At 37.2% G+C, this 25,268-nt stretch overlaps 1 pseudogene across 1 annotated transcript in view; it reads left to right on the plus strand.

The window, feature by feature from the left end:
* The window catches only part of LOC308697321, a 39,667-nt pseudogene extending 20,132 nt beyond the window's left edge, over positions 1-19,535 (plus strand). The window contains exons 8-15 of the transcript XR_014032255.1: positions 417-506; positions 14,925-15,003; positions 16,536-17,107; positions 17,222-17,317; positions 17,630-17,863; positions 17,955-18,093; positions 18,801-18,827; positions 18,983-19,535. The product of XR_014032255.1 is annotated as an uncharacterized misc_RNA (transcript). The remainder of the gene's footprint in view (positions 1-416; positions 507-14,924; positions 15,004-16,535; positions 17,108-17,221; positions 17,318-17,629; positions 17,864-17,954; positions 18,094-18,800; positions 18,828-18,982) is intronic.
* The last annotated feature ends 5,733 nt before the right edge of the window (positions 19,536-25,268 follow it).

The following is a 25,268-nucleotide window of genomic DNA, read 5'->3' on the forward strand; positions in this document are numbered from 1 at the left end:
GCGCCTTCGCCATCTCCTGAAGAGCAACTTGATCCACCTCCGGGCCGCCCGTCTCAGGGTCGTTTGCACCGTCGCTTGCCTCCTGGTTTGGCAGCGGCCTGGACGGGCGGGGTCGGCTTCCTGCGGCTTGCTCCACGCTGAGGCCTGGATGATAGCTGCTGCTGCTGGGGCTTGGCGGGAGCGGAGGACGCCGCAGAAGGCCGACCACGGCGACGAGTAGACGGAGGGTCTGCGGCCGGCGGACGGGTGGGAGCAGCAGGGGTCCGCCGGGGCAGGATGTGCCGGATGGCCTCCGTCTGCTTCTGTGCGGCCGAGAACTGTTGGGCAAAGCTCTCGACCGCGTCGCCGAACAACCCAACCTGGGAAAGAGGGGCATCCAGGAACCGATATTTATCGGTGTCCCTCATATCCGCCAGGTTGAGCCAAAGGTGGCGTTCCTGGACCACCAGAGTGGACATCGCCTGACCAACCGAACGTGCGGTTTCCTTCGTCGCCCGGAGGGCGAGGTCGGTTGCCACACGGAGCTCCCGGAGGAGCTCTGGGTCAGAACCACCCTCGTTCATGTCCATAAGCGCCTGGGCCTGGTGGACCTGCAAAAGCGCCATGGCATGGAGGGCGGAAGCAGCCTGTCCACAGGCCTTATAAGCCTTCGCCGTTAAGCCGGACGAAAACTTACAGGCCTTGGACGGGAGGCGTGGATTACCCCGCCAAGAGGAAGCGGACGCCGGACACAACTGCATTGCGACGGCCCGCTCCACTGGGGGGATATCCACATACCCCTTAGCTGCCCCGCCGTCGAGGGTGGCGAGGGGTGAGGAGCCACTAGAACGGCTTCGGGCACTATACGGTGCCTTCCACGTCCTAGAGAGCTCCTCATGCACTTCCGGAAAGAAAGGTACCGGGGCGGCGCACTGAGAACCAGCACGGCCCGCCCCGAGAAACCAATCGTCCAACCGAGAAGGTTCGGGACGTGGTGGAGGATTCCACGCAAGCCCGACCTTCTCGGCGGCCCGGGAAAGCATAGCAGTCCATTCTGGATCTGGCTCGGACAACGCTACACACCCCGAGGGGGGCAATGCAGCCGAGTCGTCATTTCCAGAGGACAGCTCCCCCTCCGATGCTGCGATCGACATCTGATCGTCAGCCGGAGCCCCAAAGGAAACGGTTGGCCGTTCCGGAGAAGGACCAAGACGTTCACTAAGGAGCCCCAATGGCGACAGCGCTTGTGAGGCGTGAGGGGCCCGCGGAGGATGACTCGACGGGGAAGCCCTCACGGTAATCCTCAGATCACCCTGGTCATGCACCGAAGTAGGTCTATTCTGCGAGGCAGAATAGACACTAGATCGGGGTATAGGCGAGGGGACTGCACCTCCCTTGAGGTAAGCGAGTCTCGATCTCAGCGCTGCGATAGTCATATTCCCGCAATGGGAACATGAACTATCCACAAAAGCTGCCTCAGCGTGTTGAATGCCCAAACACGAGAGGCAACTGCTGTGGCCATCTGCTGGCGCCAGGGAACGACGGCATCCAGAAATGCACAAGCGGAATGACATCTTGAAAAAGACGCAGGGTCACGCTTGTGTTGCTCTTTTAGTAAAAATAAAAAAGGATTTAGAAAACTCTCTTTTGTGTTGAGGCACCCAGGGGTAGTCGCAGTGTGAATGCACACACAGGGGAAACGCCCACCGAACCGACACACACACACACACACAAACACAAACACAGTGCTGTGAAAACAGCAGTTGAGAGCTGCAATGCTCGCGGCCACCGCTGATCGCGCCGTCACACCAACACAGGAACAGAGAGATGATCCTCTTTTTGAAGTCTTCAAAGGCTGATTCTGATAGACAAAAAGTCTCATAGAAACTCGGCTCCGAAGTGAAAGACAATGTGTGCGTGCGCCCGCTTCCTGTTTATACCCGCGCTGCGGGGCGGGGGCGCGTGACGCGATTCACGCACGCCAACGTTCATTGGCTCGTTCTGTAGACACTCGAAGTTGATAGGGCTCCCTGAAGTGATCCCAATTACGTCGTCACGTCGACGTTACGTCGAACGTGAGCGACTGAAAGGGAACCTGGAACTATCATGTTATTTAAAAATGTTCAGTTTAATTTGTTTAGTGATTTGTTTTTAGTTTACTTGGTGAAAATTGTTCTTTGTGCGTGCTATGTCTGGTAAAAAGATTTTGATCGTGCATCTTTAGTCCTGATTATGATTAATAATGATGCCTGCACTATTCAGTAATGGATGAATATATTGGATCCACATTTTAATGCACTGTTTGTGTATTGAGTGTGTGTTGCAGTATTTAACACATGATGGATCGAGTGATTGTTTAGTTCTGATGGTTTTAACAGAGACGGCAGGACAAATGTTCTGTCCACTGAGGTTTAGGACACAAGATGAAACCAAAGACCCCAGAGAACGGCTTTAATGGGACCCGGAGTCTCTCCTGGGACAAAGCATCAATTTTCATATTTCCATAAACAGAGTCAACTGCATCTAACAGAAGAGTCATGAGAATTTCTTAAACCAATGGTTACAGATTATGTTTATAAAGGTTTGGAAAGATTATTTCTGCTTTGTGATGTTTTTAATCCTCATTTTAATTTAAAACCTGTAGTAATTCTGCCATCAATAATTTTACAAAAGTACAGTCATCTTTTAGTTCTGAAAAAAAGATGCTTTTCTTACTTAGTATTTTTGTCTTGTCTTGTTTTGTGAAAAGATTCTTAAATCAAGATGTTTACTAAAGTAGTAAAATGCCATACTTCTTGTTTTCTGGGGATATAAATCAAAATGAAGTGAGTTTTTGCTTAAAACAAGCAACATTATCTGCCAATGGGGTATGAAAAATAATCTTGTTTCTGTCTGAATTCAGATTATTTTTCTTTCTCCACTGGTAGATAATGTTGCTTTTTTTAAACAACAAAACACTTCATTTTGATTTATATCCCCAGAAAATGAGACATAATATCTTATCAGATATCTTATCTTTTATTTGTTTTTAAAGTGAAAACATAATTTGACTTAACCTCAAATGGTATTTGAAAGTTGTTGTTTTATGTATGTAACAAATATTTTATGAAAGGAAACGACAGCAGGATCAGATTTACTGAAGACATTCATATGTAAAAATACATCAAACATTTAAAAACAAAGTCAAAAGTATTCTTTTGAAAGCAACACAAATAAGAAGCCACTTGTTAAATCATTATTAATACGTGAATATTTCATGTGAGAATTATTAAAATGAATGGATAAAACACCAATGCATGTGCATTAAAATAGTGCAGTGTAAAATTCACTGTTTAATACAAAAAACATTTTCTGTCCAGATTCTAAAGCATCATTACATGATTCAATCCTGTCTCGCTGAACACACACCTCACATATTAACACTCAGTGTGTGTTTTGTTCAGATGTAAGTTTCATTGAGGAATGTTGATGTTGGAGGGAATTTAAAGGCCTGATGTTAATGCAAACACATGGAAAATTACTCAAACGTAAAATCAAAACTGAGTCACTTTGGCTCGAAACACGTTCGGTTCAAATTATTTGAGTTTATCATTTAAACCATGAAATACATTTACCCAATCAAATGTGTCATTCTAGTGGAGATATTTTAACATACAGATTCGAGAGAATGTAACCTAAACTTTCATGTATCATACATAAATGATGTCAAACGTTTCATAAATGTGTTTCTATCACACAGCGGTCTGTTCTTCAGCACATCTACAGAAGCAGTTTTGAATTATTTGGTATTGCAGTTTTTGCAGAGAATCTTTGTCCCGTCGGGGAAGAATCCAGCGCCGACCAGAGACACCGAACACTCAGAACACTTAAAACACGACTGATGCCACTGACGATCCTCAAACGACACGTACTTCCCTTCTCCAAAACCTGACAAAAACATTGAGAGGAGTTTCATTTTGAGCAGCCGTTTCTAAAATCTCTAAAACTCATCATTTCAAATGAACATTATTTAAATTGTTAATAAACATTGATAAGGACACACTCTAAGAAAAGTCTGTAAAAATATGGAACAATGTGTTAATGAAGGAATTTTCCATATTGATGTTTCACAGGCGTTTTACTCGTATTTTGAATTATGCATTGCATGTGTTGTGATTTATGGTTAATAGAAAAGTCTGTAAACTTAACTGTAAAACAGAACTTTTCTGTTTTTTATGGATTTTTTTACAGCGTTATTCTGCTAAAGATGATTTACTCAATGTTGTTCCAAACTTATATTGTTTACTTCTGTGCAACAAAAGAAGTTCTTATAGACATAATAAAAAAGTGAATGGGGTCTGAGGCTGTTTAAGTCATGGTTTGCTTGTCTACTTTTGTAAATTTTTTATTTGTCACTTTTAGAGTATCCAGTCTCCATTCACTTTCATTAAATGAAAAAGAGCAGCATGGACTTTCTGCGTAATATCTTCTTTTGTTTTCCATAGAAGAAGTCGTTGGGGTTTGGACAGAGATGAGGATGAGAAAATCAAAACAAATTATAAAAAAATAATAATAATAAAAAAAAAAAAAATAAAAAAAAAAAAAAAATATATATATATATATATATATATATATATATATATATATATATATACACACACACACATTTGTTAAATGGACGATTTTTTATATTTTTAAATCTTTTTTTTTTTTTTTTTGGATATGTGCTTTTTTTTTGTTGAATGTCATATTCGACACAATTTTATGGCTAATAGTATATGATTAGTGAGAATATGAAGCTCATAATTGGAGGGAAAAAAACACCTCAATTATATTCAAAGGTCCAAACTGAGAAAAAACATGCAATTTGTTGTTGCTGATATTTATACGCCCCATAAATGGATGAAATTCTGATTGTTTGTAATGTAAATCATTGAGATCTTTATAACAGTATAGCGGACTTCATAAAACGCATGTAAAAATCAGTTGTCACTCAATATCTCCCAATAATGTCTTAGTTAGATGATATTTAAAAGCTAAGTTTTATGATCAAATCTCTGTAGTTTTTATTGTGGGAGGCAAAACGTATAATTCAAAACAATGATGACTGAGAGACGAACAAATAAATGTGACAAATAAAAGTTGCTTCAGTCCAACAAGTGTTCATCTTGAAATATTAATAACAATATAAACGTTTTTCTTACATTTACTAAAAAAAAAATCAAGATTTCACAGCAAAAAGACACGTGAACCACGACCTGAAGGGGGACGTTATAGTTAAATTTACACTAAAAGATCTTTTATTTGCTAAAATGTATAAACTATTACTCATACAATAGATGGTATGTAGAAGATTGTGTACAAGTTTTCAGCAAAGTTTTGATAATGTTTTAGAAATGTATGTAGGCTATCAAATATGATACAGTATAGGCTTTAGGGTTAAAACATATAAACAGTGAGATATTTGATATTGATATTTGAGTTAGATATTATATTCTCATAGGTCATGACCCGGTGGATGAGAGACTCTTGAGTCCCGATGAACAAGCAGAAGTTTATTCACACACACTCAACAGCCTCCAAACACACGACCCTGTTTATGTGACAACTGTCTCTTGTTTCTGCCAGTGTTTCTGTTCTCAGCTGAAGGAACTACTAATGAAGATCCTCTTGTTATAAGGACACATTAACACACACTGACCTGTGATGGGTTTGTCGCAGGCGGCACATTTTTGGGCGTACAGGTTACTGAAGCACTTCACACAGAACGGATCTTCACCCTGCGTTGTGAAAGGCTGTCCGGCCAGCTGGACTTTACAACCCGAACACAAGAAACATTCTTTATGCCAGGGCTCGTCTCTGTACGTAACGCCACCCTGAACCAAGATCTGGAGGAGACGAGACCAAACACAATGTCATTCACTGCGTACAACTTAACGAGGTTAGCAATGAATTAAAAGCAAAAAATACTCAGTTTTAGATTAATCTTCAGATGTGTGTAGTTTACACTCTTAAAAGTAAAGTTTCCAAAGGGGGTCACAGTGAAAAAAATAAACTTTCCCAAAGAACATTTCAGTGAACAACTTTGAAGGCAAGACACATAAATACGGTAAAATTTTAACAATAATAAATATCACCATACTTCCTGTGTTGACTGAATACATTAAGAATTTCAAACATTTTTGTAAGTTTTTGGAAATATTATGTTTAAATATGCAAATTAGGCATTTTCTAATTAACTATGCACTCACTTGTGTTTCATTTTGTTGACATATTAGAACTGTAATGTTTGGTATGTAAGTGATACTGAACTGGAGAAAAAACTAATTTTAAGAAAGCAACCTTTAAAGAAATGAACTGTAATTGAAATCTAGAGATGCAAATAGATAAAGTACCATAAAGTAAACACTTAAAAGTGTATTCTGGATGTTTTCTTTCCACTAGTCTGAAACAACACGTTATGAAAAATCTCAAAATTGAGCAGTGCATGAAAAAACGTTGTTTTTTCCTTAAAAGTAAAAAAAAAATTCTTTATGTGAAGAATATTTTAATAGGCTTTTTCCACTTTAAAGAACCTTTTGTCCAGTGGAAAGGTTTCATGGATGTTAAAGGTTCTTCATGGAATCATCATCTTTATTTTTAAGAGTGCTAGTTTTCCTCTCACCTGTTTGCAGTGGGCGCAGCGTGGGGCGAATCGTCCCTCGTAACAGGACACACAGTAAAACTCGTCCTTATCTGGGATGAACGACTGTCCGCCGATGGGCTTCTCACAGCCGCAACAAACAAAACATTCCTCGTGCCACGAGCAGCCTCCGTACTCCAGCCGCTTAGAGCCTGAGAGATCCACATCTGATCAAACTAACTGTACAACACTTCATTGAGCAAAGCAACATGACACAACCATTTTAACTTCATGTAAGAAAGACAATGTAATTAATACTAATGGGAGCAGGAGCTCTTCCATATTTTTTTCCCGTCTAAGCAGGAGGTACTTTCTCATTTTACACTGCAAAAAATTATAGGCTATTTTGAACATGTATTTTGGACAAATATTTCAGATTAAATATGTAAAATGATCATGAAAAAACAAGATGAACCAGATAAAACAAGTGAAACCAGATTTAAAAAGAGTGCTTCTCAATTAAATTGTATCTTGTTTCAAAGATTTTTCTTTACATATTTTTACTGGGAAATAAGTTTAAAAATAATAATAATAATAATAATAATAATAATAATAATATATACAGTATATTATATATATATATAAACAGAAAAAAAAAACCCACTAAGAACAATGACAAAAGCACATTACAAAATTACTGAAACTTAAAAAACAAAATAAAAAGTAAAAAATATATAAAATATAAAAATACAAGCCAATTTAAAATGTTAATAAATAGAGTATACAAATAATACTAAAATAACAGTGGGACACTAGATTCACCTCAAAGATAGCAGAAATAAAGTAAGCCACAAAACTGTCATTTTGATTTCTTGGGTTTTTAATTTAAGAGCTAAACATTATCTCATAGCTTTTATCATTTTTATCTCGTTACATCATTGCACAATCTGTGAATGTGCTTCTACCTGCATGTCTGCGCTGGTGTTCTTCTGAGAAACAGTATGGAGGTAGATTTGTGTCTTTATTATTCAATCAAAAAAAAGGTTGCTTCAATCAAAAAATATATTTTCAATCAAAAAAACCCGTTTCAATCAAAGAAAAAAAGTGTTTGAATGCAAAAATATATTTGAGACTCAAAAAAATGCATTTGAACACTATTTTTTTTTGCTTGAAAATGTTTTTTTTGATAGAAGTGAAGGTTTTTTTGTTTGAAGCAACTTTTTTGATTGAAGTATTGTTGTTTTGTGTTTGGGCCATATTATGGGTAGGACATTTGTGTCTTTATAATTCAATCAAAAAAGAAGTTGCTTCAAACAAACAAAACATATTTTCAATAAAAAAATCACTTCAATCAAAAAATAAACCTTTTCAATCATAGAAAAAATGTTTTTGAATGCAAAAAAATATTTGAGATTCAAAAAATTGCACTTGAACACTTTTTTTTTGATTGAAAATGTTTTCTTTGATTGAAGTAATCTTTTTTGTGTTTGGACCATGTTATGGGTAGGACATTTGTGTCTTAATTATTCAATCCCAAAAAAGTTGCTTCAATCAAAAAAAAAACATTTTCAATCAAAAAAAAATAATTTCAATCAAAGAAAAAACTGTTTAAATGCAAAAAAAAAAAAAATCATTTGAAGTGTTTTTTTTTATTGAACTTTCTTTTTTTTTGAATGAAGTGAAAAAAGTTTTGAAGTCGTTTTTTTTTTAAATCATTTTGACACAAACGTACCGCAGTGGGGGCGGGTGCTTCCCCATTGGTCAGACATGCTTGAGTGACAAGTGTCTACACCAACGACGTCTTTCTGACAAGCAAGTCATGGTCGCCACTCGCCAGCGAGCCAGGAAGCAGTGGTGGAGTTGTTGGTAAGTAGATAAAACCGTATTAAAATGATTGGTGTCACGTTATTAGCCTACTCTGTTTGATATTTCGATTAAACATACAGCTTGCTAACTTAGCTCACGTTGACTAATTTGTGTGATGGTGTTAGATATCTGACGCCTCATATTGTCAGGCAGGCTAGCAGGGTGCGCTAACGGCTAATTGAATTGTTTATTTCACTTAAGTAACGTTACAGAGGCTTGCTATGTGCTAGTGCTATATTGTGTTATAATACGTAACGTCATTAGTGGTCAAACAACAGTCCACAGGCCAACTGTTGCCCACAGCGCTGCCTGTTTAGCAGCAACAGGTCATGCAGAGCCTGAGTCTATCTTCTCACACAGCCCACAGGATTACAGCTATTTGACCGTCCCGCTCTCTCTCTCGCTCACGGGTAGTGGTCTCCCCACCATCACAGTCAAATGCTCGCAGACACAGAGGCAGATGCTGTTATTTTGAGAGCGGGGCTTACATATGCCGTCCCGTACGGAAAATAATGTTGCATACCACCGGTAACATGAATATATATTCCGTTGCTCGGTGCGCAAACTAGCTGTGTCAGGCATTATTTATAAGTAGCCTAATGTCCTGCACAACTCCACATGGAAAACTGGCAGTTCAATGAAGTGATGCTTATTGTCTGACATAGTGTACAAGTAGTTACTAGCTTAAAGTATTGTGCCAATAATGATCCTTCTGGTAAATTTGGCATTCAGTTGAGACACAAAAGCTCTTAGTTTAATGAAAATCTTTGGAAAAGAAGACAAGATGGTTTGTTTAATTAGTATTCATTTATTTAGATTTCTAATATCATATAGTATTGTCCTGTCAACCCATTACAAGTCTTGCCTTATTCAGTGTTGATTTATTGACATGTTTATGTAAGATGTTTTATTAGAAGGTGTCACTATGTCAGACAATAAGCATCACTTCATTGAACTGCCAGTTTTCCATGTGGAGTTGTGCAGGACATTAGGCTACTTATAAATAATGCCTGACACAGCTAGTTTGCGCACCGAGCAACGGAATATATATTCATGTTACCGGTGGTATGCAACATTATTTTCCGTACGGGACGGCATATGTAAGCCCCGCTCTCAAAATAACAGCATCTGCCTCTGTGTCTGCGAGCATTTGACTGTGATGGTGGGGAGACCACTACCCGTGAGCGAGAGAGAGAGCGGGACGGTCAAATAGCTGTAATCCTGTGGGCTGTGTGAGAAGATAGACTCAGGCTCTGCATGACCTGTTGCTGCTAAACAGGCAGCGCTGTGGGCAACAGTTGGCCTGTGGACTGTTGTTTGACCACTAATGACGTTACGTATTATAACACAATATAGCACAAGCACATAGCAAGCCTCTGTAACGTTACTTAAGTGAAATAAACAATTCAATTAGCCGTTAGCGCACCCTGCTAGCCTGCCTGACAATATGAGGCGTCAGATATCTAACACCATCACACAAATTAGTCAACGTGAGCTAAGTTAGCAAGCTGTATGTTTAATCGAAATATCAAACAGAGTAGGCTAATAACGTGACACCAATCATTTTAATACGGTTTTATCTACTTACCAACAACTCCACCACTGCTTCCTGGCTCGCTGGCGAGTGGCGACCATGACTTGCTTGTCAGAAAGACGTCGTTGGTGTAGACACTTGTCACTCAAACATGTCTGACCAATGGGGAAGCACCCGCCCCCACTGCGGTACGTTTGTGTCAAAATGATTTTAAAAAAAAACGACTTCAAAACTTTTTTCACTTCATTCAAAAAAAAAGAAAGTTCAATAAAAAAAAACACTTCAAATGATTTTTTTTTTTTTTGCATTTAAACAGTTTTTTCTTTGATTGAAATTATTTTTTTTTTTATTGAAAATGTTTTTTTTTGATTGAAGCAACTTTTTTGGGATTGAATAATTAAGACACAAATGTCCTACCCATAACATGGTCCAAACACAAAAAAGATTACTTCAATCAAAGAAAACATTTTCAATCAAAAAAAAAGTGTTCAAGTGCAATTTTTTGAGTCTCAAATATTTTTTTGCATTCAAAAACATTTTTTCTATGATTGAAAAGGTTTATTTTTTGATTGAAGTGATTTTTTTATTGAAAATATGTTTTGTTTGTTTGAAGCAACTTCTTTTTTGATTGAATTATAAAGACACAAATGTCCTACCCATAATATGGCCCAAACACAAAACAACAATACTTCAATCAAAAAAGTTGCTTCAAACAAAAAAACCTTCACTTCTATCAAAAAAAACATTTTCAAGCAAAAAAAAATAGTGTTCAAATGCATTTTTTTGAGTCTCAAATATATTTTTGCATTCAAACACTTTTTTTCTTTGATTGAAACGTTTTTTTTTGATTGAAAATATATTTTTTGATTGAAGCAACCTTTTTTTTGATTGAATAATAAAGACACAAATCTACCTCCATAAAACAGCCTCAGCTGTTCTTGCTCAAGCGTTGTATTGTGTTGAGGGTGGCTGATATGTCTGATAAGTAATTAGTCTTTGTAATGCAGAGACTAACTACATGTGTGATGTCACGCTACAGTCTGTCTGCTACACAATTACATTCACATTTGAACTTGAACTGCCCTGGATCTACTAAAGCCTCTCGAGTGGGTGTTTTGTTTCTGAGGCGTGTAAAAGCTGTGGGCTGAAAATTCCACAACGGCTGGTATTTCAATAAAATGCATCTGGAATCTGGAAATGCACAAGTTGCCGATGTAACGTACAGGTTTGGTGGGAAAACGCCAAACTGGCTCACCTGATCTCTGTATAAAGACTGAGAATGGGTGTGAAAATGAGCCGTGAGGGACTGAGACGGCGGGTCTGTTTCAAATGAGCGAGGGAGGAGAGAGCTGCCACTTTCAGTTTGTAATTTTATCCTTCTGGAACTTTCACCATCTCTTATTTCTCTCTGAAAAGCTCCAGAGTGACAGAGGCGGGCGGCGGAGTGTAATTATGGGTAATGTAACGCCCAAGTGTTGGCACCAGGCCTGGAGGCGTGTGTGTGTGTGTGTGTGTGTGTGTGTGTGTGTGTGTGTGTGTGAGCGTGGCCGCAGGGTTTTCTCTCTCAGCTGAGTGTGTCTGTAATCACACTGTCACATCTCTACTGCCGCACCCTGACGCCCAATCAAAACTCATTAACTCGGTTTCTGCTTTAGCGGGCAGGGTGAGAAACACACAAACTTCATTTTATGTCGGATTACATTGGAAAGGTTTCGTATTTGTTGTGTTGTATTATGATTGTAATCTATACAATCTGGTACAATCAATTACATGCAAGAGGCTTGTGATGATTGAGATGTTCACAGCAACAGAATACAATTTTCTGCAATTCAAATCTATAGAAAGAAATTATTTCTATATATATATATATATTAGTGCTGAGCGACTGACTAATCGCATCCAAAATAAAAGTTTGTGTTTACATAATATATGTGTGTGTGTACTGTGTATATTTGTTTTGTATATATAAATACACACACATGCATGTATATATATTTAAGATTTGCTGCTCAATAAACATTTCTGATTATTATCAATGTTGAAAACAGTTGTGCTGCTTCATATTTAGGCCCATGTGGAAACTGTGATCATTTTATTCTGGATTCTTTAATGAATACAAAGTTTAAAAGAGCAGCATTTATTTGAAATATACATATTTTGTAATATTATAAATGTATTTACTGTCACTTTTGATCAATTTGATGTATCTTTGCTGCATAAAAGTATCAATTTCTTTCTTTAAAAAAAAAAAAAAATTACTGACCCCGAACTTTTGCATGTTAGAGTATACAGTATATAAATGAAACATAAGCATATGCATGTGTGTGTGTGTGTGTGTGTGTGTGTGTGTGTGTGTGTGTGTGTGTGTGTGTGTGTGTCCTGGTAAACTCTACATTATGGGGACAAAATGTCTCTACAAAGATGGCAATATACAAAATCCTTGTCCTTGGGGACATATACTGTAGGAAAACATATTATAAATCTTACTACTGTAAGTGATGTTTGGTGAAAATGTCAAAATCCAGAAAGTTTTTTGTAGTGAGTATATTTAATACAAATAGATTTGCAATTTGTGAACAAAGCAGGATAGAGTAAAGGAGAGGAGACTGTATAACATCAGATTGATCAGAGATGCATCAGAAGAAGGGAGACGGGTGGCATCAAATATAGTACATTATGTGATACTGTAAACTGATTACCATGGTAGAGACTGCCACATTACTGTAACTCACCCTTCATCTGTAAAGGTCAACTACAGTATACAGTCATAATGCACAGTGAAAACATTTACTGTATTGCCAGCAAACTCTGTTCTAGCACAAAACCTCATGACAGTTTCATAACTTCATCACAGCTTTTGATAACACACTAGATAGATACTATTACAAACATTGAGAAAACATGAGAAAAAGATGAATAAAGACTGAGAGTCAATGTTCAGAAATTACTAATTATAAATATGTCTTGAACTATGTTGTATAGCGTTTTCCTGTGTTCGTAGTCAAACTCAAAAATTAGTTTATTTTTAATTATTAAAAAATGCCATTATTTTATATGAAAAAGTAAATAATTGTATTTTATTGTGAAAATATTTTAGTTTGTCTTGTATATTTGTTTGATTAGATCAGATAGCATTTAATCTGTCATATGGTCATGTTACAATGTACCCCACCTATGGGGCATGTTGTCACATTTCACTTCCATTCTTTCGGGGTATATCAAGAAAAAAGTATATACTGTATTATTAAAACAAAACCATATAATTGTACTAGACGTGTGAAATTAATGTGGGGAAAAATAAATACTCTGAACCCTAAGTAGATTTACACAAACTGAGAAAGTCAAAAGCGTTACTTTGTGCCCCGCTCTCCCCTACAGCGCACATCTATAGTTTTAACTATGCCTGATCTAAGGAAAACTTATAAGGAATTTCAGAGTATATGTAGTGTAATATCTGTGTGGTATTTTATTTAAAGTTTATTTTCACATTTTGTTGCTTTTCACTGTGTAAATTACAAACTTACTGTAAACATGAATGACACCTTATATATTTATTATTTTAATCATTCCTCTGTAATAGTTAATAATTGTTAATTTTTGTGCATTATATAGTCTATTATAAAACATTTATTCCAATAAAGTAGTTTGAAGTTAAACCAGTCCTTGTATATCGCAGTGCAAGCACAGAGTCAGCGAGCAGGACACCCAGAACTCTTGCTTATATTGTCTGGTAATGCACTCCAGTTCATTTAGATAAAATACAGAACAAACAATATTGAATCAATTTGAAGAAAGGCATTAACATAATACAGAGTCATACAAGGAATTTCTTTTTAAAATATTTTAAACATATTATAAGAAGATGTTAGACAAAGATATATTTGAGTGCATTGACTTTGTCTGTAAAGAAGACTTTGTTTATGAACAACATTAATTAGTCAAACTATTTTCCCCCAATAGAAGAATAGAGGAATCATCTTGATAAAGACGCTGAGATTAATCTGATAGAAACATCAGTCATGATTCACTGAATACAGGGACAAATGTAAGTGTGTGAATACAGGAGGAGCTCTGACATCACTGTAGTTCAGAGAGATTCAGAGAAAGTGAAACTAACTTGATCAACAACAATATGGACGCCTGAAACGATCAACCTCTTTAAACTACAGAATATTTATTGATCCGTTCAAAGAGTCTTGTGGACACATCTGATCCTCACAGGTAAGAGATAGAAATATAAGAGAGATTGTGCTGAACAGGTTTCTAATGGAAGTGTTCTGGTTTAGTAGGTTTATGTCAAACTGGAATAAGTTGAACAGAACCAGGTTTAAGCATGTCAAATACTCTATTTTAGTTGTTTACTGCACTGAAATGGTATCAGAATTGTATTAAAAGTGTGTCATTTGATTGGTTGTAAAGCAAAGTTTGGCGTTTCTGTCATTTTGTCACATGGCAGAAAGACTAAAGAAACAGGAAGTAAATGACCTGCAGATTCACTGAACACAAACCTGCTAAACTGCAGATGAAAATCACTTTTATAATAAACTAGATTAAAATTACACTTAGTCATACAAACTTGATCACACAATATGGCTGTTTATTTTGTGGAGATATATATTTGTAAGTATATATTCTACTTTGCACTTGCTGTTTGTGATCTAATCAGACCATAGTTCAGATTGTTCAGTGAGATTGACTCATTCACTGAATGTGGAGTGATTGTTTCGCTCACTATCAATGAGATTTTAACACTTTAACATACATTTTTATTAAGTGGTCATGAGATAATATGAAGTAACCCCAAATCTGACTTTTGAGGTGAGATTTTATTTAAACCTGAGTGACCAAATACATATTTCAAGAAGCAAATGGGATTAGATCGGTCTTTTCAGTCTATTGGTCATAATTTATATTGTAAAATACAATATGTTTTTAGTGTCCTAGAGGGAAAGAACAATGGCAGAATCTTCACCAACAAGAACAAGAAAAACCAGGAGACGGAGTTATGAGGATAAACGTCCATGTAAGTCAATAACCCAGAGAAAAATGAATTAGCTCATGAATGACTTTATTCTCATGTCGTGATATTTATATTTAAAATGTACAGTTCAGGAATCAAATCAAATCACATCAAACTTTATTCATTTTACTTTATTCACTTTATGTAAAGCATATAATACAGATAAAACAAATCAAGAGACATAAACATTTGAAAAAATAAACATACCAAAAAAAAAACAGTAAAAACTCAAATAAACAAAATGTGACCGTCAGGTGTCAAAGGCCAAGGAGAAAAGGTTGGTTTTAAGAAGCGATTTAAAACCAGAGAGTGAAGAGGCTTGTCTAATGGACAGAGGCTGATCATTCCTCAGTTTAGGAGCTGCACAGCAAAAGCACAGTCCCGTCTGAGCTTACGTGTTGTTTTGGGCACATTCAGGAGCAGTTGATCAGCTGACCTGAGAGAACGAGTGGGGGTGTAAGGGTGTAGCAGCTCCCAAATGTAGGATGGGGCAAGACCGTTTAGAGATTTAAAAGCAAATAAAATAATTTTAAATTGGATCCTAAAATGTACAAGCAGCCAGTGAAGTGAGGCTAACATGGGCAAAATGTGCTCGTGTTTATGTGTTCAGTTAAAAGATGCACTGCAGTGTTTTGTACCATGTGGAGACGGGCTACAGAAGACCCACTAACCCCCAAATACAGTGCATTACAGTAATCTAGCCGAGTGGTAACAAAGGCGTGGATTAATGTCTCAAAATGTTGCCTCAGAAAAAATGGCTTTATTTTGGCCAGCTGCCTCAACTGAAAAAAGCTTGATTTAACATCTGCCCTGATCTGACTGTTGAGCTTAAGGTCAGAATCAGTTTTAACCCCTAGATTAGTGATGGTTGGCTTGGAGTCCTGGGCCAAGCCACCCAAATCAACAGGAGAGGTCTCTTGGGTGCCACCAAAAACCATCACTTCTGTCTTTTGTCCATTGAAACGTAAAAAGTTAAGAGTCATCCAGGCCTTTATATTTTCAAGACACTCGAGTAGCGATCTAACAGTGTCATTCTTTTTAAGAGGCTCATGAATCTGGCTATCGTCCGCGTAACAGTGGAATGACATGCCATGCTTCCTGATGATTGAACCAAGCGGGAGCAAATAAAGAGAAAAGAGAAGAGGGCCTAAAACTGAAGGAATGTACAGTACTACTTCACATTAGGGTTCTGATCAGCTTGTCTGAGTTCATTTTGCAGTAATGACCAGCTGACTGTACATGATCTCATATATATTTGAGAAATTTGATTTCGTCAAAGTTGCTCTTTACATTCAACCAACTTCATGAGGGGAATCATGAGATTCTTTTAAAACTTTTTCCTTCTCTATCTGCTCTAACTCATCAGTATAATAAAATCATCACCATAGTCATCATCATAATTTCAATAATTTACACAGCGGTCCTTCAAACAAAATGTCTTTAAGATCATGAGAAACTTGAATTCAGTGTTTCAAGTGTCTCCAAACTTCAGACTAGAAGTGCAGATGATTTATCTTCTTCATTTCTCTCTCCAGCGATGTCTTCCTCCAGCGGTCCACTGACTGAGGAGCTTCAGTGCTCTATATGTCTGGACGTGTTCACTGATCCAGTCAGCACTCCATGTGGACACAACTTCTGCAAGACCTGTCTGAATAAGTGCTGGGACAACAGCCAGACCTGCAACTGTCCATATTGTAAAGAAACGTTCAAGCACAGACCTGATCTCAAGATTAACACCACACTCCGAGAAGTTGTAGATCACTATAAAAAGAAAAGTCCTGAGAAAAAAGCTGAAGTTCTGAAAAAAGCTGAAGTTCTGTGTGACGTCTGTGGGGAAAGAAAGCTGAAAGCCCTGAAGTCGTGTCTGGTGTGTCAGAGCTCTTACTGTGAAACTCACCTGGAGCCTCATTTGAGAGTGGCAGGTTTAAAGAAACACAAACTGATCAATCCTGTGAGTAATCTGGAGGACTATATATGTCAGAAACATGAGAGACCTCTGGAGCTGTTCTGTAGAGATGATCAGACTATCGTGTGTCTGATGTGTGGTGTAACAGACCACAAGAACCACAACACTGTTTCTTTAGAAGAGGAGAGTGAAGAGAAGAAGGTAGAAGTTACTGACAAACTGATTTTAAATGGCTCTTATCATGAGGAATCACATGTTCTTTAATATAAATGAATCAATTATGAAAACATATTGTGTGTTGTTCTCTGTCTATAGACTCAACTGATGAAGACACAGAAAGACACACAGCAGATGATCCAGGACAGAATCAAGAAGATTCAAGACGTCAAACACTCAGCAGAAGTCAGAAAAGTGAGTTTAAAATAATTTAATTTCATTAATTCTAATATCTATTGTTGTTTATTGAATTGCTGTATGAAATCAATTTCACAGTCACACTGTTGGTCTGAATATCGACACGTCTGTGATTTTCTGATCACTTAGTAAAGTAATAACACATCTCTCCTCAACAACACACATGATTTGAGGAATCATTCAGTGCAAACGGGGCAGAATGAGGGATTTTGAAATACGCCTAAAAACACTGAAGTATGAGAAATAATAACACTGATTCTTCTCTTAACAAACGCCACTAATAATGTGTTGATTGTCCTGGTTGAGCAGAGAAACACAGAGAAGGAGAAAGCAGCCCGTGTGGAGCTCTTCACTGATGTTATCTGCTCCATTGAGAGATGTCAGACTGAACTGCTGGAGATGATGGAGGAGCAGCAGAAAGCAGCAGAGAAACAGGAGGAAGAGCTCATTGAAGAGCTGGAGCAGGAGATCACTGAGCTAAAGATGAGAAACACTGAGCTAGAGCAGCTCTCACACACTGAAGATCACCTCCACCTCCTACAGGTCAGTCAACATCTCTCTGATCAATGATAATGCAGTATATGACACCATAACACTCCCCATGCTGAAGGATTTCTCCTCTCTCCTGCTGTAGATTTACTCATCCCTGTGCAGCTCTAGAAACACCAGGAACTGGTCTGAGATCAGTGTGAAGACTGATGAGAGTCTGGAGACTCTGAGGAGAGCTCTGACTAAACTGCAGGACTCTCTACAGGAGAAACTCACGCTAACTGGTACAGCAATATCAAATACACCGTACAGATACATATATTTATCATCTTTTAATATCAGTAATGAAGAATGAGTCTGTTAAAGCTGAAATAAGAGAAGTGTGTGATCATGTGTGTGTGTCTCATTATCATCACAGTTCTTCTTGAAGAGAGCAGGTCATATTCATCTCTAATTTCAGAAAACATGCAGTAAATTCATCTTGTACTAGAAGCTTCATCACTGTAACCAGAACCTTGAGGCTTTAGTAAATCTGTGAACACTTTTAGATGAGAAACTTCTGAGAAACATTAATTATTTATTATCTCTGTGTCTACATGTTTTGAATGCACATCAGATCAAATTATTTAATAAAGATTTTTAAACATTTTTAAGAAAATCTAATTAATAGGCATTATGGGTTTAAGAGGTACATTTTATTCTTTATTATATCAGGCCTGCAGCTTATACTTTAAACTTCGTAAGTTTTTCTTTTTAAATCCTTTTTTTTGTGCTTGTTTGCATTCCAAAACTACAGTATGATGAATAATTGAGATGAATAACATTAGCCACAAAAATAACATTGATTCTCTAAATATCAGCAGAGAAACATTGATCAAATAAAACATGATGTTGTACACAATTCTTTAAATATGACCTTAAATCTTGTCTATAATTCACACATAAACATGTCAAAGATCTGCTGATGTTTTATTGTCATGTGTCTCTACAGAACTGAAGAGGATACAGCAGTATGCAGGTACAGTGTGCTGTCTGCACTACACTAGATTACATTCAGATACTCACAGCTTCATCACTGACCGACAGTATGATTAAACACTGATTACATATTACACACATCATCACTAAATATCAGTATTGTAAAGTTGTGATTCATATTCTCTGTTTTCTCAGTGGATGTGACTCTGGATCCTGATACAGCTCATCCATATCTCATCCTGTCTGATGATGGAAAACAAGTGAGATGTGGAGACACTGGACAGAAACTCCCAGACAAACCAGAGAGATTTGATCCATGTATACTTGTCCTGGGAAAGGAGGGATTCTCCTCAGGGAGAATTTATTTTGAGGTGCAGGTGAAGGGAAAGACTGGCTGGACTTTAGGAGTGGCCAGAGAATCCATTAACAGGAAGGGAGAGATCACACTGTGTCCCAGTAATGGATACTGGACTGTGGTTCTGAGGAATGAGAATGAATATGACGCCTGTGCTGGTCCCACTGTCTCTCTGTGTGTGAGAGTGAAGCCGCAGCGGGTCGGTGTGTTTGTGGATTATGAGGAGGGTCTGGTCTCCTTTTATGATGTGGAGTCCAGCTCTCATCTCTACTCTTTCACTGATCAGTCTTTCACTGGGAAACTCTATCCATTTTTTAGTCCAGAACCTAATAATGGAGGTAAAAACTCAACTCCACTGATCATCACACCTGTCAAACACAATAAATGAATTTACAGCCCTAATATGAAATACTCAATGAAAATTATTTATATAATTACAAATCTAAACATGTGTTGCTATTTTTTCATCATTGGTTTTTCATTGTTAAAATCTATTAGTCTAGCTATAATTGCAAATTATAATGTAAAAATATAATGCTTGTTTAACATTTTATTTTCATCTTTTCATAATTATTCATGCCATTGTTTTCTCCCATCTCAACCTGACAAAGTGAGTCTTTGTTTTTTACATCAAAATAAACCAAACTATGATAACATGATAAATTATATCAAAGCTGTTTCTACCATTTCAATTACAAAATGATCTGTGCTAGTACTGTGGTAAATCAGATGTTAATACCTCAATATATATCATAGAACTGTATGATTACCAAATTCACAACACTATAGATCTTCAAAGTATACCTAAAAACTCCATGACTCTAAAAAATGCTGGGTTGTTTCAAATATGGACAAACCCAACCGTTGGGTTAAAAATCCAATTAAAAAAATGAATTTTGATACAGTTGAGTACATTTTTAAATAAAATATAGGACCTTTAAAATATCTAATGGCACTGATATGAAGTAGAGATACAAATATAAAACCTTATAAAAGAGTATCTTATAAAATGAAACCTTATAAAAAAACATTTTCCTTCTTTCAGGACAAAGTAGAGATTATTATGACCGCCGCTAGCATAGTTAGCGAAACCGGTCATATACTGTAGGGATTGTCAAAGTTTTTTTTTTTTTTTTTTTTCGTCATCTACTGAATTTTTCGTCAACGATACCAGGGACACCGAAACACCGGGGAACATGAAATTTGGTGGGCATGTAGCCCCACTGACCTTTTACGTAAAAATTTCGTTTGGTCCCCGGGGGCCACTCCCCCCCCCCCCCGCGCTGGGCCCCCCCAAACCCAAAAAATTCAGTTTTTCCTAAATAACTACCTGAACCGTGGCACCGAGGATGAAGAAATTTTTATGGTATGTTGGTCTTAAGGGCCCACATCAACCTAGCCCATAATCACTCATTTGTGATTTGCGCCCCTTCCCATAAAAAATGAAAATGCAATATTATTCTGCTTTAATCGCCCCTATCTTCAGTTGAGATGTTCAGAACTGCACCATATTTCATGTGTATGATTAACTTGACATCCTCTGGGGGTATGCTAAGTTTCATAGAATTTCATCCATGGGGGGGGGTATAAAATAAATTCATTTATGTGCACATTTAGTGACTGTACACTCATCGGCCTATAGATGGTGCTGTTGAGCGAAGGGTTGCTGGTTTAGGATGATACTGTCACACACACACATGTAGGAATACAAACAAACGCAAGCATGCACACACACTGACATCCACACGCACAGACACACACACACACACACATGTACGCACGCATACATACACGCACATACACACACACACACACAGACACACACATACACAAACACACACACAGACGTGCACATACTACTACTTTTTTTAGGTATCAGCCATATACCCGATTTACCAATACCGAATGTGTTATGCTTGGGCAGTATACTAATGAGGTGGGTGGGACATGTTTCATGCCATGTTAGATCACATCCTGAGAGTCTACGCTTTCAGAAAATATATAGTTTATATAGTTGAATCAGTTTTCTCTTCATGGTACAGACCAAAATGTATTATGTGTACACTTTCTTCACCTAAATCCATAAAATCCCATTAATTTCAATGGGACATTTACTTAAGTGTTCTACTAGGTACAGTGGGAATGAGTTTAATTTTGTTAACATTGTTTTTTTAAAACTCTGGGACCAAGGCTACAAGATAAAACCACTTTTTTGGGGAATTTTTTTTTTTTTATTTCAGTAAAACACAACAAACCCATGCCAAAGTCAGATAACTGTTTTAGATTACCATCAACAGGCACCTCAACCGTTTGGTAGAGGTTTGTAGAAATTGAATGGGAGGGTCCTTTGAAAAAAAAATCACAGATTTTTCATATTTATTTGTTCTTCCCTTTTATTATACAACAGTTTCAGCATTATGGATGTGACAGTTGGACTTATATTGGTAGATACAATGCCTTAAACATAGATAAAATTAGTATCAGTGAATTAATTTACATAACTTTTAATGTAACCTCTGTCCTCTGATTCTTGAAAAATCCTCACATTTCATATAATATTTTACATCCTATGAATACATTTTATCAGCGTTATGGACATAACATGAAATACACACACTTCACAAGTGTCCTACAAACTCTGTGAATTATTAAACAAACTGCCGATGTAGCATGAAAAAGACTTGCTTGAACACAATAAGTGTGTTTTTGAAACTCATTTTTGTAATACATTATGTAGGGAAAACCACTGTTATGGATGTGACGTTTTCACATTATGGATGTTAAGTGTCTAAACTAATGACTTTTGATATAAAACTTAAATAGTAATGGCAATTAATTACAAAACTCCACAGGAACCATGATCCACAGGAATACTCCAGACAGTCTTTTAAAATATACAACTTATATACATAAACACGCAATACAGCCAAATTGCTCCACGTCATTTATTTTTGTGGAAAGCCAGTGCAGGCCTGAGCGGCGGTCATATTTTGTACCGCCATGCGGTACATCTAGTTCTATTAAAGATTCTAATATATATATGAAGAGTTCAGATGCAAAAGCCTCTAAGTGCCATCTGAAATTTTCTTCTAGAATGATAATTTTTATGAAGCTCATATTTAAGTTCAGTAATTTCACTTAAATGGCAATGAAAATTACCTATAAATTGCCATTTAAGTGAAATTACTGAACTTAAATAAACGAGCTTGATAAAAATGATCATTCTAGAAGAAAATTTCAGATGGCACTTAGAGGTTTTTGCATCTGAACTCTTCATATATACATACATATAAATATATATATATATATATATATATATATATATATATATATATGTGTGTGTGTGTGTATGACCTACTTATATATATATATATACATATATATATATAAGTGTATGACCTACTTTGCACTTGCTGTTTGTGATCTAAACAGAAGACCATAGTTCAGATTGTTCAGTGAGATTGACTCATTCACTGTATGAGGAGTGATTGTTTCCCTCGGCCCAATGGAGATGCGCGTTACTGTCTTTTCTCGTGGCAAAGTATTTTTGTTTAAAGGGTACATAACATGCACAGTTTCACCTAATCTCATGTTAATCTTGAGTACCTATAGAGTAGTAGTGCATCCTTAATATCTCAAAAAAGTGTTTAGTTTTATTATATTTATAAATGAAAAATTCAGCTTTCCGATTCTCTCCGGAAAAAGCCGAAGTCCTGGAGGCGGAGCTATAGAGTCAAGCGGTAGTTCTTGATTTCCAGCAAAAGACAGAAATCTGATCCAGTTGTACTTACATGAATGGGGTCTTTTATCACTGGGACCACTCCACGTTTTAATAGCAAACGATTTGCAAATCCAGCGTCGACCTGAGCCTTGTTAATAAAACATTCGTCACTGAAATGGCCAGAACACACAACCGCACTTCCTACACTCCGTTGCTGCCCCGGAAAAACAAACGGCATCCACTGTTCCTGTAACACTGGGTTCTTTGGAAAGCTGGTGGACACGGTAAGCTTTCCCTCACATCCAAAAACACACTTTTTTGGAGACATTCTTGAACAAATCCTATGCAGCGCTGGCTGCCGATGATTTCCTGTTGAAGCGCGTTGATGTGCGCGGTCTCGCTCTCCTCTAGTCGACGTGCGCGCGGGCGAGCTTTTCCGAGAGAAATGCTCATATAAGGAGTTCCACTCTGATCTACGTCATTAGATCCACGTTCGAAAAGAACCCAGCCGAAACTTGTACCAACCCGGAAGTAAGATTTTAGGCACAGAAATTCTCCGTTATTCGTCCAAAATATTTTTTTAAAACTTTGCCCATGTTTAACATGAGAATCCATCTCTTTAACAGTGTAAACAACTGTGAATACATGAAACACCATGGTACCCCCCCTTTAAATGAAATACGTTGTCTCATATCTATTTTCTCGTTATTTCATCTGACTCCATAAATGAAAAGGTTTTAATGATATCTGTGCATCATTAAATGTGAGCGAATGTTTGACTATTCTTTTTAACTCTTTACTGAAAATAATGCCAGAGTCGATTAGAATTAAATCAATGTTTACAATTTATTATGTCAGGTAAATATATCATGCCAATTTCGTAATCAGTTCAAAGATAATCAATACAAAACATCAAATGCTCTGGAATAAAGAGAAGAGATGCGAACCCGACATTAGGAAATACATGATGCTGAGAGTCTCGGTGACTCTCAGCATTCACGGGCTGATCTGAGGTACAGAATCGCGCCGATCCTTTTCGTTGCATTTCTTTATATAGACAGACCAAGGCAGAAACCTCTTTTCAAATGTAAACATGAGTTTACAGTGGCAATTGACATTAATCACTGTCCCAGACTTACTGGAGGCAGAAGTTGATTTACATGGAAACATTTGCTAACAATGGGAATTTACATTGAGTTTACACCTTTGAGAACAGGTGGCCGTTTGCCTGGAGACCCACCTTCCTTTGTGTGCCAGTTATCTCTAAACTCTTAAAAACCTTATTATATTTTGTTTTACTACTTTGGGAACTACCTTCTTATGAGACCTTTGTACCAGTCGCACTGAGACAATTCAAATGATACCAAACATGTGAAATAATAATTATTCACATTAAACAATATAGATTCTGTAGGAAAATCAGAATCGAAGACCAGGAGACTTGGTTTTTTCTTCAGCAGGATTCTTTATTGAGAACACGAGCTGTCGTAGCTGCAGTCATCAAGTCTAACCAACATAACTTTACATGGTATCTTATAGGCATTCAGTGGGTGCTGACCTTACACACAGCCTTAGGGATGACCACTAAATCTAATCATCTAAAGACAATAGAGGCAAAAGACAATAGAGGCAATTACCCCCAACTGGAGATAATGGTATTCCCCAAATTGTATAAACAACACATGGTCACGAGAACTAAGACTATGTAAACATTCACATATAGTTCAACTCTCAGTAGGAAGCTCAAAGACTAACGAAACCCCTTCAATGGAAACTATATTGAATCTAATCAGTAAATGGATACCATCATGTTCACCTTGAATGCCCAATACAGTGTAGTTCACCTTAGTTTTTCATGTGATGTTATGTAAGGAAGTAGGATCAGCAGATCTTAAACATATTCTTAAATTTGTAATCCTACAATTCTTGGGTGAATTTTGGTGATCCCAGCATGAGGGAGGAGGGATGAGGGAAGAGGGGAAGAAATGTAGATTAGGATTGCTTAGGTGAGACTTGCATCTCGAATGATGGTGCTAGTTTCACAAGAGAGAGTTCAATTGTTAATTTCCAGAGGTCCTTTGTCCTCTCAGGGAGTGGTCGTTCCTCAAGTAGACTGCCTGGCATTTATCTAATTTCTCAAGTCTTACACACTTTACATTCAACCAACTTAATGAGGGGAATCATGGTATTCTTTTTAAACTTGATTGTTGATTATTTTTCTTCTCTATCTGCTCTAACTCATCTGTATAATAAATTCATCATCATAATTTCAATAATTTGCACAGAAGATCTTCAAACAAAATGTTTTTAAGATCATGAGAAACTTGAATTCAGTGTGTTTCAAGTGTGTCCAAACTTTAGACTATAGTGCAGGTGATTTATCTTCATCATTTCTCTCTCCAGCG

This window comes from Scardinius erythrophthalmus (genome assembly GCF_964197995.2).
Source record: "Scardinius erythrophthalmus genome assembly, chromosome: 10".
NCBI lineage: Eukaryota > Metazoa > Chordata > Actinopteri > Cypriniformes > Leuciscidae > Scardinius > Scardinius erythrophthalmus.